Source organism: Schistocerca piceifrons, chromosome 7 (genome assembly GCF_021461385.2).
Source record: "Schistocerca piceifrons isolate TAMUIC-IGC-003096 chromosome 7, iqSchPice1.1, whole genome shotgun sequence".
Classification (NCBI taxonomy): domain Eukaryota; kingdom Metazoa; phylum Arthropoda; class Insecta; order Orthoptera; family Acrididae; genus Schistocerca; species Schistocerca piceifrons.
Window position 1 is genome coordinate 571,994,393 of NC_060144.1, and position 13,112 is coordinate 572,007,504.

Consider the following 13,112-nt stretch of genomic DNA (forward strand, 5'->3'; position numbering starts at 1 on the left):
CCAGATGACAAGGCCGGACACTTCCCAAATATCCAGTCCTCCGAACCACTATCACTGTTTCGTTTGAAATTAGTCACAATAGGAAACTTTTGCACTGCTGCCTACGACGAAAAGAATACGTATGTGCGATTATTATTTCAGTTTCCCAGGGGTGATGGAAGATTAAAAATATGGCATGAGAAAGTAAAAATGGAAGAATTTCATTTCTAAAAATATTTCAGTGCGTGATAAATCACTAATTTGCTGTAAGCCATGGTCCCAAAGTCGATGTTTTTAGTGAATCGGGGGCTTAGCCATACGATCACGTGCAGTACAAGACCTAAAAACTAGCGCAGACCAGCCCTTCCTTTCCTGCAACAAAAAAATCGCCGAATCGGAAATGTGACACTTGTTGCAAAGGACCAAAATGTCATTGAATTAATATATTTAAGATCAACTTCATTCGAGATGTCAACGTTAATAATTAAGATACCCATGAAACGCATGCATAGAAAATCATTGATAGTTTTCAATGCAATTTTCGTGTACTGGTTATGTAATGACATTCAAAATCTGCAGGACGTTTACGGACGTACCCTAAATCGTGCCACAGTCCCAACACATTGGAGGCAATGTATGCTGCAGACAAAAGTTCTGTTTTGAGCGTCTGAATTCTCACTCCATTGACTTATGACAAGGGGAGATGGCGTTACAGATTTACGCTGTACGTTGATTTGAAGCCAGCACCGCCATATTGGATACCGCAAAACATTTTCAGACTACTGCTTTCGACTGTTTTTTGTTTGTTTTAATTTCTGTCGTATGAACGCAACTGTTGTTTTACATTGTAAATGTTGCACTGCTTTTGTGAACAATGCAGTGTGAGGAAAGTGTTTTAAGATGTTTATCTGGTCTTAAATGCATGTTTTATCCAGTAATACGACGCATTTCACCTCTTTAATGTAAGTTAGTTTCTGTTATAAGTTTCGAGTTAACATGATGAGAGGCGTGTAATGTGACAAGACTAGTTTCGTAATCCAGCGTTTCCTTAATACGGATTGACGAATGTAAGGTACAGTCCATATCGTTTCCCCGAAGGTAACGAGAACATATTTTGTTACTTTTGATCGGTTTCCAATATTTATTTTCATAGAGGTTGACCAGAGAGGTTTTAGAATTGGAGGATATATAAAAATGACAAACCTCTATAGTAAAAGTAATCATGGCAACCGAAATTCACGTATATTGAAGAAGATATCTTTTGAATGAGTCCAGTTATGATTTAAATTGTTTTCCTTTTCACTTTACACTATAATCAGAACGATTAGCACACATCACAAAATGTTACAAGCTGTCATTTTTATTCAAAAAATTACTATCAGAAGCTAATATTTGTGGTAACTGACATGACAGATGTCACGTTCAAGTTTGTTACCTCCATGGTAATCACAGAGTTTGTTCTAGATGATGAGAGATTGCCAAACGGTGTAGCAGCGCTGAAGCCTATGTAGTAAACTAATCTAAATTTTTCGTCATTTTCAAATACATGAAAATTTCTTAAGCCAACGAATACTTGTATATATTTTATAAATTGATGAATGACTACGAGAGCATAAAATGATGTTCATTCTAATACCTAACAGGTTTTAAGACGTATCATTTAGTTCTCTATGTTTGGATGAAGTTTTAATGATACTGACTGACCTGGCACCTCTACACCACATCGTCTGCAATTTTGTAACGATAATTGGAGGACGGATAAATGGGCCGTAATCTTATGACGTACAGACCAATTATATGATTATTTCAAATTTTGTCGATATATATTAGTTTAATCAACTATGAATGTAAGCCTGTCGTACTTCAGACATGACATATTCATTTGCAAAACTGAAATTTGTAGCCAAATAATGACATACAGGGACAGCCTGTTAATGAAGTGTGACGTAATCACATTACAGTCTGCAGCGACACAATATTTGAAATTTGTAGACTTCGGAACAGCCTTCGACAGAGTACATTCATTCTTTTATTTTTATCACCGGTTCCGAACTAAGAGATTATCATCAGATGCGTCTGTCTTCCTATGTTGGTAAACAAAACGTAAAAAAAAAGAAAAAGGACTTATAACCAACACAGTCGCCGCCAACAAATGTGGACAGGTAGTCAATCTCTGATAAAACTCAACTGAGTCGTACATACGGTTACATAAGCTGATGATTCCAAATTCATTCTTTTTTTTTTTAAAAAAAACATCTATTCATATTTCTTAAGTTGAACTAATATGGCATCAAATGATGAAAAGAAACTTTTATTAATGAAAATGTAGTTGACACATTGATCACTTTGAATTCATCTTGAGGTACAACAACAATTTTCTTGTTTTTGGACGGTATCTTGGAAAGAGAAGCGCTAAATACAGGGTGTTTCAAAAATGATCGGTATATTTGAAACGGCAATACAAACTAAACGAGCAGCGATAGAAATACACCGTTTGTTGCAATATGCTTGGGACAACAGTACATTTTCAGGCAGACAAACTTTCGAAATTACAGTAGTTACAATTGTCAACAACAGATGGCGCTGCGGTCTGGGAAACTCTATAGTACGATATGTTCCACATATCCACCGTGCGTAGCAATAATATGGCGTAGTCTCTGAATGAAATTAGCCGAAACTTTGACATCGTGTCTGGCGGAATGGCTTCACATGCAGATGAGATGTACTGCTTCAGCTGTTCAATTGTTTCTGGATTCTGGCGGTACACCTGGTCTTTCACGTGTCCCCACAGAAAGAAGTCACAGGGGTTCATGTCTGGCGAATAGGGAGGCCAATCCACGCCGCCTCCTGTATGTTTCGGATAGCCCAAAGCAATCACACGATCATCGAAATATTCATTCAGGAAATTAAAGACGTCGGCAGTGCGATGTGGCCGGGCACCATCTTGCATAAACCACGAGGTGTTCGCAGTGGCGTCTAAGGCAGTTTGTACCGCCACAAATTCACGAAGAATGTCCAGATAGCGAGATGCAGTAATCGTTTCGGATCTGAAAAATCGGCCAATGATTCCTTTGGAAGAAATGGCGGCCCAGACCAGTACTTTTTGAGGATGCAGGGACGATGGGACTGCAACATGGGGCTTTTCGGTTCCCCATATGCGCCAGTTCTGTTTATTGACGAAGCCGTCCAGGTAAAAATAAGCTTTGTCAGTAAACCAAATGCTGCCCACATGCATATCGCCGTCATCAATCCTGTGCACTATATCGTTAGCGAATGTCTCTCGTGCAGCAATGGTAGCGGCGCTGAGGGGTTGCCGCGTTTGAATTTTGTATGGATAGAGGTGTAAACTCTGGCGCATGAGACGATACGTGGACGTTGGCGTCATTTGGACCGCAGCTGCAACACGGCGAACGGAAACCCGAGGCCGCTGTTCGATCACCTGCTGCACTAGCTGCGCATTGCCCTCTGTGGTTGCCGTACGCGGTCGCCCTACCTTTCCAGCACGTTCATCCGTCACGTTCCCAGTCCGTTGAAATTTTTCAAACAGATCCTTTATTGTATCGCTTTTCGGTCCTTTGGTTACATTAAACCTCCGTTGAAAACTTTGTCTTGTTGCAACAACACTGAGTTCTACGCGGTGGAATTCCAACACCAGAAAAATCCTCTGTTCTAAGGAATAAACCATTTTGTCTACAGCACACTTGCACGTTGTGAACAGCACACGCTTACAGCAGAAAGCTGGCGCACCCACAGACTGCGTTGTCTTCTATATCTTTCACATCACTTGCAGCGCCATCTGTTGTTGAAAATTGTAACTACTGTAATTTCGAAAGTTTGTCCGCCTGAAAATGTACTGTTGTCCCAAGCATATTGCAACAAATGGTGTATTTCTATCGCTGCTCGTTTAGTTTTTATTGCCGTTTCAAATATACCGGTCATTTTTGAAACACCCTGTATGTGCACTAAGAGAAAGGGTCATAGAATTACGGAGTAGTCAAGAAATTGCAGTTCATACAGTGTCTGAGGGCATGGAATCCGGTGCTCTTAGTACCGATGGTAAGGGAATATAAAGTCTTTGGAAATTTTTGTAGATTAATTTTATAGCGTTTTCCAGGGTGAACACAGAATAGCATTACAAATTTAAAATGTGAAAGAGTTAACAAATATCAGGTGGGCATTAGAAATTATTACTGCAATAATAAACGGACACGAATATATGCGTTATTAATGAAGACGCATAAATCATGTAATAATTGGAATAAAGTATGTTTAATAACGTGAGAAACGTCATATCAGGCGTAGTTTATTCTGTTAAGGCTACAATACGAATTGTTCGATTAGCTGGTGGCATTTAGTGATATCTTTGAAGATGTCTACATAGATACTGGTAAAAAATGGACAACCACAAATGTCTAATTGAATGACGAAGTTTGTTCTGGACCAGGTATAGAACCCAAATTTCCCTCTCACGATAAGCGGGAAATCCGGTTTGAGTCCCGGTGTGGTACAAGTTTTCATTCCCGTCATTCCATTAGACATTTGATGTTTGTCCATATTCGTAACTGCGAATACACTTCAGGAGCTATAGAATAACTCACGGTCAGGTATAGAAAAATAATTGAGCAGGCAGAGGTAAGATATATAGCTGGTAGAACCGATCGATCTGGGAGAGAGCCTCTAGGTCTACACAGATACTCCGCAAGCCACCGTGCGGTGCGTGGCGGAGGGTACCCTCAACCACTACTTGTCATTTCCTTTCCTGTTCCACTCGCAAATAGAGAGAAGGAAAAACGACTGTCTGTATGTCTCTGTATGAGCCCTGACTTCTCGAATCTTATCTTCATGGTCCTTACGCGCAGTGTGTATTGGCGGTAGGAGAATAGTTCGGCAGTCACCATCAAACGCTGGTTCTCTAAATTTTCTCAATTGAGTTTCTCGAAAAGAACGTCTCGTTCCCTCCAGGGATTCCCATTTGAGTTTCCGTAGCATCTCCGTAACACTTACGTGTTACTCGAACCCATCGGTAACAAATCTAGCAGCCAGCCCCTGAATTTATTCGATGTCCTCCTTCAATACAACCTTGTACAAGCCCCAAACGTTCGAGCAGTACTCAAGAATAGGTCGCACCAGCGTCCTATATGCAGTCTCCTTTAGAGGTGACCCACTCTTTCCTAAAATTCTCACAATAAACCGAAGTCGACCATTTGCCGTCCCTACCACATTTCTCACATGCTCGTTTCATTTCATATCGCTTTGTAGCGTTACATCCAGATATATAAACGACGTGACTGTGTTAAGCTGGGCACTAATACTACTGTATTCGAACATTACGGGTTTGTTCTTTCTACTCATCCTCATTAATTTACATTTTCTACATTTAGAAGTAGCTGCTATTCTTCATACCAACTAGAAATTTTGGCCAAGTCGTCTGGCTTCTTCCTTGTCACTCAACTTGTGATGTAACAAAATAAAAGTGAAGTTGTTATTCAATGGAAAAGTTGGAATTTGAGATTTCGCTTACTGTTTTATCAATCACAATTGGCGTAAGAGTCATGGATTGACCTTTGTCATAAGATATTGCATTATGAAATGTGAATAGTCTTTAATTGCAGTTTCGCGTGGCTTGAAGCAGTCACAGCTAGCGTGCTATTGATTAAGAAATTGCATTAACGTCTTTCTAATTACTTCATGATCGTAGATACGATCATACCCGGTGGTGAAGTTATTGTTATGACAAAACAATTTCCTAAGGGAGCAGAAAGTTCTTAAGGGTGCAAAAACAACTGTAACATCACACAAAAGGGAAATTCAATATTAAAGCTGATGCAAGAAGACGATAAAACAGTTCTCTTTCTGTCAATGTAACACGCACATTGGACTGCTGATCTTGGTGTCTGCAGTCTTAGCAAAATGCATAATTAAAATGAAAATAATACTGAGGAGATGATAGGAATGAGCACTGCTAAATGATCCAATATTTCCAGAACAAATATTTATTATAACTAAAACATATATCATACCTTAAGCTTAGTACTACAATGACGGTAGATTTTCATGTCCGTTTCATGTCCATTGAGCGCTCTTTTATATAGACAGCCATTGTCCTCTTGAATCCCTCGTGCGTCGTCACGTAAGTTATGACAGTTCTTCTTTTCTCGCTTCACTCAAACTTAGACGTAACACGTTTTTGTACATTTAGTAAAAGTTAGATCAGACTGCCAAAAATCTGCGCCCATCTTACTTAAGAAAAACAGTACAAGTGTTTAGCGTTCAATGCTTCATTTGTTCTCCAGCGAAAAAAATACTGAGGGATCGCATATCTATCCGTATTTTTCTGTTTATATTGCCGCCCAAAGACGACGAATTACATTATTTAGGAAATTCCACCGTCGCTATGTGACGCCTTATTACACAGTATCATTCTTTATAAACAAGTATTTGCCTTCTGGCTGAAAGTGTTAACTATTTGGTGTTTTAATGAAGCCAAAAATAGCGAATATAACAAAATTCAACACCTTACCGTACACCAAGACATGATCAGCAAACAACAGCAGATTGCTGTCCACTCCGTCCGCCAAATCATTTATGTATATAGAGAATGACAGTGGTAATATCACACTTCGCTGGGGCTCTCAAGACGATACTCTTGTCTCTGATGAACATTCGCCGTCGAGGACCACATACTGTATTCTATTAGTTAAGAAGTCTTCGAGCCACTCACATACCTGTGCACTTATTCTGTATGCTCGTACCTTCGTTAAGAGCCTGCAATTGGGCACTGAGTCAAATGCTTTCCGGAAATCTAGAAATATGGAATCTGTCTGTTGCCCTTGACCAACAGGTCACAATATACCACGCGTCAAAAGGGCAGGCTGAGTTTCGCAAGAGCGATGCTTTCTAAAACAACGTTGATTCGTGAACATAAGCTTGTCAGTCTCAATTAAGTATATCGTCTTCAAACTGAGAATATGTTCAAGGATTCTGCAGTACAGTGGAGTTAGGGATATTGGTCTGAGATTTTGCCTCCATGGGATGCAGTCTGTGAAAAGAAACTACTAACGAAACCATGACTACTGCAAAATTAGTGTAAAATAAAGTATATGACTAAATCAAGAGAGATATTAAATGAAGCGCAGTTGGCTGTCATTATGGAAATGCGTGAAGCTGTTGCAGCTGAATTGTATTACAAGACTTGTAACACTACCGGCCCTTACCAAACTGGCAATCACCGATAAAGTTAACCGTCTGTGAAGGATTTAGCCTGACCTTGACTGTGCCTAATGGCAAAGAATCTGACTATAATTTCGTAATCGCGAAATTAGTGAAAGCGTAGCAACAGTAAAGAAAACTGTTTCGAACTGAATTTCTACTAATACGAAAGTAAACTGCAATTATCTGTATACATGCGGTCGCCAGCCTAATTAGGCAATGCAGCACCAAATTTTATGGCAAAGCGAAAATAAACATCATCTAAGAAAACTAAACTCACTTGGTACCCAAACTAATCTCTTCTAACACAGCTACTCTCAACATTATAGAGTAACTTGCCCTAGTAAACAACACAGCAACTAATCCTTATGCAGAACATAGGGCGGCCAATAAATGCAGCATTACCCACTGTCTCACAACAACTCTTGTTATTCGTAAAATCTAAGTGCAGTGTAATGAACAAATCCAGAAGGACGTCTGAATCTATACACATAAAAAAAAATTGTTTTGCATCACCTCGGTTCCAAGACTTCCGGAATCTGTACAGAAAACTGAAAAACAGAGCAACATAAATATCATTTCCGCCCTTTTTACTGCTCAGGAAAACCACACATTGCATGATGTACCACCATACAGAGAGACCCTCAGAGGCAGTGATCCAGATTGCTGTACACACTGGTACCTGTAGTACCCAGTAGCACGTCCTCTTGCATTGATGCATGCCTGTATTCGTCGTTGCATACTATCCACAACTTCATCAAGGCACTCTTGGTCCACAATGTCCACTCCTCAACGGTGATTCGGCGTAGATCCCTAAGAGTGGTTGGTGGATCATCTCGTCCATAAACAGCACTTTTCAATCTATCCCATGCATGGTCCATAGCGTTCATGTCTGGAGAACATGTCGGCCACCCTAGTCGAGCGATATCGTTATCCTCAAGGAAGTCATTCACAAGATGTGCTCGATGGGGGTTCGAATTGTCTTCCATAATTATTAATGCCTCGCCAATATGCTACCGACATGATTGAACTATCGGTCGGAGGATGGCATTCACGTATCGTACAGCCGTTACGGCGTCTTCCATGACCACCAGCGGCGTACGTCGGCCCCACATGATGCCGTTCCCAGAACATCAGGGAACCTCCACCTTGCTGCACTCACTGGACAGTATGTCAAAGGCGTTCAGCCTGACCGGCTTGCCTCCAAACACGTCTTAAAAGATTCTGGTTGAAGGCATATGTGACACTCATCGGTGAAGAGTACGTAATGCCAATCCTGAGCGATCCATTCGGCATGTTGTTGGGCCCATCTGTACAGCGCTGCATGGTGTCGTGGTAGCAAAGATGGACCTCGTAATGGACGTCGGCAGGGAAGTTGCGCATCATGCAGCCTATTACGCACAGTTTGAGTCGTAACACGACGTCCTGTGGCTGACGAAAAGCATTATCCAACATGGTGGCGTTGCTGTCAGGGTTCCTCCGAGCCATAATCCGTAGGTAGCGGTCATCCAGTGCAGCAGTAGCCCTTGGGTGGCTTGAGCGAGGCATGTCATCGACAGTTCCTGTCTCTCTGTATTTCCTTCATGTCCGAGCATCATCGCTTCGGTTCACTCCGAGACGCATGGTCATTTCCCTTGTTGAGAGCCCTTCCTGGCACGAAGTAACAATGCCGACATGATCGAACCGCGGTATTGACCGTCTAGGCATGATTGAACTACAGACAACACGAGTCGTGTACCTCCTTCCTGGTGGAATGAGTAGAACTGATCGGCTGTCGGACCCCCTCCGTCTAATAGGCGCTGCTCATGCATAGTTGCTTACATCTTTGAACGGGCTTAGTGACGTCTCTGATCAGACAAAGGGTCTGTGTCTATCATACAATATCCACAGTGAACGGCTATCTTTAGGAGTTCTGGGAACCAGGATGATACAGTACTTTTTTATATGTGTAATAAAATTGACGTAATTTTATAATAGTTCGAGTTCACCATGCGCTCTACTGTAATACAGTTTAGTGGTTCTCTGTGCCCCTCTACTGACATAAATTGTGATAATAATGCTAATTATACACAAATTTTTTACCTTCCTGTTCTTATTTACAGTCACAATATAATTTCCTAAAAAGCCAAAATAATTAACATAACTATTACACATTTACATAACCAAAGATCTTGACTATGCAGTTACACAGATGTGTACTAGTGTACGTGTAATGAATATACAAAAATTTATCGATCATTGATGTTACAGCCTCCCACAAAACTCTGGTCGTATGAAAAGGCTGTGCAAACTTAGTGTCCATAAACACGTGGATAATTCAGCTACAAAAACTGAGAGTAACAAAGAAAAAGTGGGTGTGTTGAATGCGACATTCAGCTGTTCCTTTAAGACGAAGAATCCAGAAGTGCAGCTCCGATTGGAAGTCTTACACCACTGCAAAGAGCACTGGTACGGATATTAGTGTCAATGGCGTTGAGGAACCACTAAAATCGTTCCAACCATTGATTCTATACAGAATTATGTTAAGTTAAACTTTATTTTAATTACAGTTGGGTTCTGCATGATTAACACTTTCGGAATCCACACTGACTGGCGTGGATCGCTAATAATAGCATCATTGCGATTGCGCTCAGAGATTTTATAGTTGACTAATGCCAAAGATATAGACAGAAGGTTCGTAGCACAGACACAGTTTACTACACTGGCAAAGACGTAGCTTTTACTGGAGCCTGACGTTTGTGAGATAAGATAGTGGCGTCAGGAAGTTTGTGTGTGGCAGCAGCAGGAATATATGAAACGAAATGGCGCTGTAAGCTTTACGAGGTGATTTTAAGAATTTCTGCAGTTGAGCAAGTATCTGCGTAGTAGTTGACTTTAACACATTAAATGCAGAACCGTGTTATGAGAAGAGGATCAAGTTACATGTACACACGTTTATATCAGATTGTACTTTTCCTAAGAACACACAAATGAATAAAGACACTTGTTATCAACGACAAATAGCACGTTCTTTCTATAGGAGCACTTTCATAACGAGCATGCTATTCGAAGAAAAGCCGAAGTTGATCAAAACTTGTTAAAAACACATCGTTAAGCTACGACTGTTAATACTAGATTATGAAAACCCCTGAAATATACATAAACAACTTAAATACTGCTGGTATTTCGGATAAGTCAAACTGTAATGTAATTCGACATAAAAGTTTTCTGGGTATGGTAACGCGTCATATTGTATAAAATAGAGCTGCAAAAGAAAAAAACCAACGTTTCGGCCACTGTTGCAGCGGCCTTCTTCTGGTAGACCCAGAAGAAGGCTGCTGCAACTGTGGTGGAGAAGTTGCTTTTCTTTCTCGAGCAGTAGTTTTATACAATATGACGCAGTACCATACCCAGAAAACTTTTATATCGACTGACTCTGGCCGCGGGAGCCTACGCATTTGTAATGTAATTATTTAGGCCAACATACAGTAGAAAAGTAAAAACACGTAAGATGTTTCGAGTTATTCTTCCACTGAGACATGTTCCTATCTTTGCATCTTCCGTCTGCTGTACGAAAAATTACAGCTAAACACGACAGATGTATTGACCATTATGTCAAAACACCTTAGGTAGTGTAGTTGTATCATTTTATTCTCATTTATTACGAGTGTTTTATCAGTAAATAAACAGTTGTTTACACGTACTTTGCCCTCGCCGCCATATTGCTATTCTAAGCCACCGGCTTCAGTGATATCAATGATACTGTATATGTTACTGCCAGTCTAGTAATGTATTTTTGAGGTTTGCAGACAGTTTCATTCTCCTCTGGTCTATTGTGTTTAACGTCCACATTTCACTTCCATGTAGTGATAAACTTCGATTAAATTATTGGAAAATAGACTTCCTCATAATTGTATATTCGTCTAGCGATCCACCTAATATTCGCACTGCCGGCACTGAGTACCTACGGCAAGGTGACCTGTCTGGTGTACCAGAAGAAAACTGTACACACAAACCTTCCTCGCGAATCAGTCTATTGGTGAGGGCGGTATCAAAATTCCCACAGTACTTCCAGAGATTAGCGTTCACTTGTTGTTGTTGTGGTCTTCAGTCCAGAGACTGCTTTGTTGTAGCTCCCCATGCTACTCTATCCTGTGCAAGCTTCTTCATATCCGAGTAACTACTCCAACCTACATCCTTCTGAATATGCTTAGCGCATTCATGCCTTAGTCACCCTACGCGGTTCCCTCCAGTACTAAATTGATGATCCCTCGATGTCTCAGAACATGTCCTACCAACCGATCCCTTCTTCTAGTCAAGTTGTGCCACAAATTCCTCTTCTCCCCAATTCTATTCAGTACCTCCTCATTAGTTACGTGATCTACCCATCTAACCTTTAGCAATCTTCATTTTGAAAGCTTCCATTCACTTGTTCTCTAAACTATTTATCATACATGTTTCACTTCCATACATGGCTACACTCCATACAAATACTTTCAGAAAGGACGTCCTGAGACTTAAATCTATACACGATGTTAACAAATTTCTCTTCATCAGAAACACTTTCCATGCCATTGCCAGTGTACATTTTATATCGTCTCTACTTCGACCATCATCAGGTATTTTGATCCCCAAATAGCAAAACTCATCTACTACTTTAAGTGTCTCATTTCCTAATCTAATTCCTTCAGCATCACCTGATTTAATTCGACTGCATTCCACTGTACTCGTTTTTCTTTTGTTGATGTTCATCTTCTATCCTCTTTTCAAGACACTGCCCATTCCGTTCAACTGCTCTTCCAGGTCCTCTGCTGTGTCTGACAGCATTACAATGTCGTCAGCAAATCTCAAAGTTTTTATTTCTTCTCCGTGGATTCTAATTCCTACTCCAAATTTTCCTTTAGTTTCCTTATTGCTAGCTCAGTATCAGATTTAATAACGTCGGAGACAGGTTACTGCCCTGTCTCACATCCTTCTCAATCTCTGCTTCCCTTCCGTGCCTCTCGACCCTTATAACTGCCATTTGGTTTTTGAACAAATTTTAAAAAGCCTTTCGTTACCTGTATTTGAACCCTGCCACCTTCAGAATTTGAAAGAGAGTATTCCAGTCATCGACCGCGCGGGGTGGCCCCGCGGTCTCAGGCGTCTTGTCACGGTCCGCGCGGCTCCCAGTTTCGGAGGTTCGAGTCCTCCCTCGGGCATGGGTGTGCGTCGTCCTTAGCGTAAGTTAGTTCAAGTTAGATTAAGCAATATGTAAGCTTAGGGACCGATGACCTCAGAAGTTTGGTCCCATATGACCTTACCACATATTTCCAATTTTCCAGTCAACTTTGTCGAAAGCTTCCTCTAAATTTACAAATCTATCTTCTAAGATAAGTCCTAGGGTCAGTATTGGCTGACGTGTTCCTATATTTCTTCGGAATCCAAACTGATCTTCGCCGAGGTCGGCATTCACTTACAGACAGTAAAACACAGAGGGGACCTTAATATATGACATGTACATATGAAACTGTGCTTCTGAGCAACACCGAGCTGTTTGGCTATACACGACACACTTCGCATTGCTACCACCAAACTCTTTGGCTACACTCTACGCACTTCGTCTTTCTTCCAGTTTCCCTATGACTCTTTTCCGTGTGAAGCCATCCAGATGTTGTCTCCGGGCGATATTTAAATGAAGAACAGCCCCACAGTGGACCGCAACCGTTTTTAGACACACACACACACACACACACACACACACACACACACACACACACACTATCTTTCGCCGCTGCTTACACTGCTTCGCGTTCAGTGCCAGCACCATTTGTCACTACAGACACCATCATGTCAAGCCCAGCTTTCGGTGCCCGACTAGGAGACCCTTGGCAACATGCTCCCGCTCTTCATTTTCACAGAGCTGTTAATGTGTTACGTTACTTAATCTACCTCGTCCTTAAGTT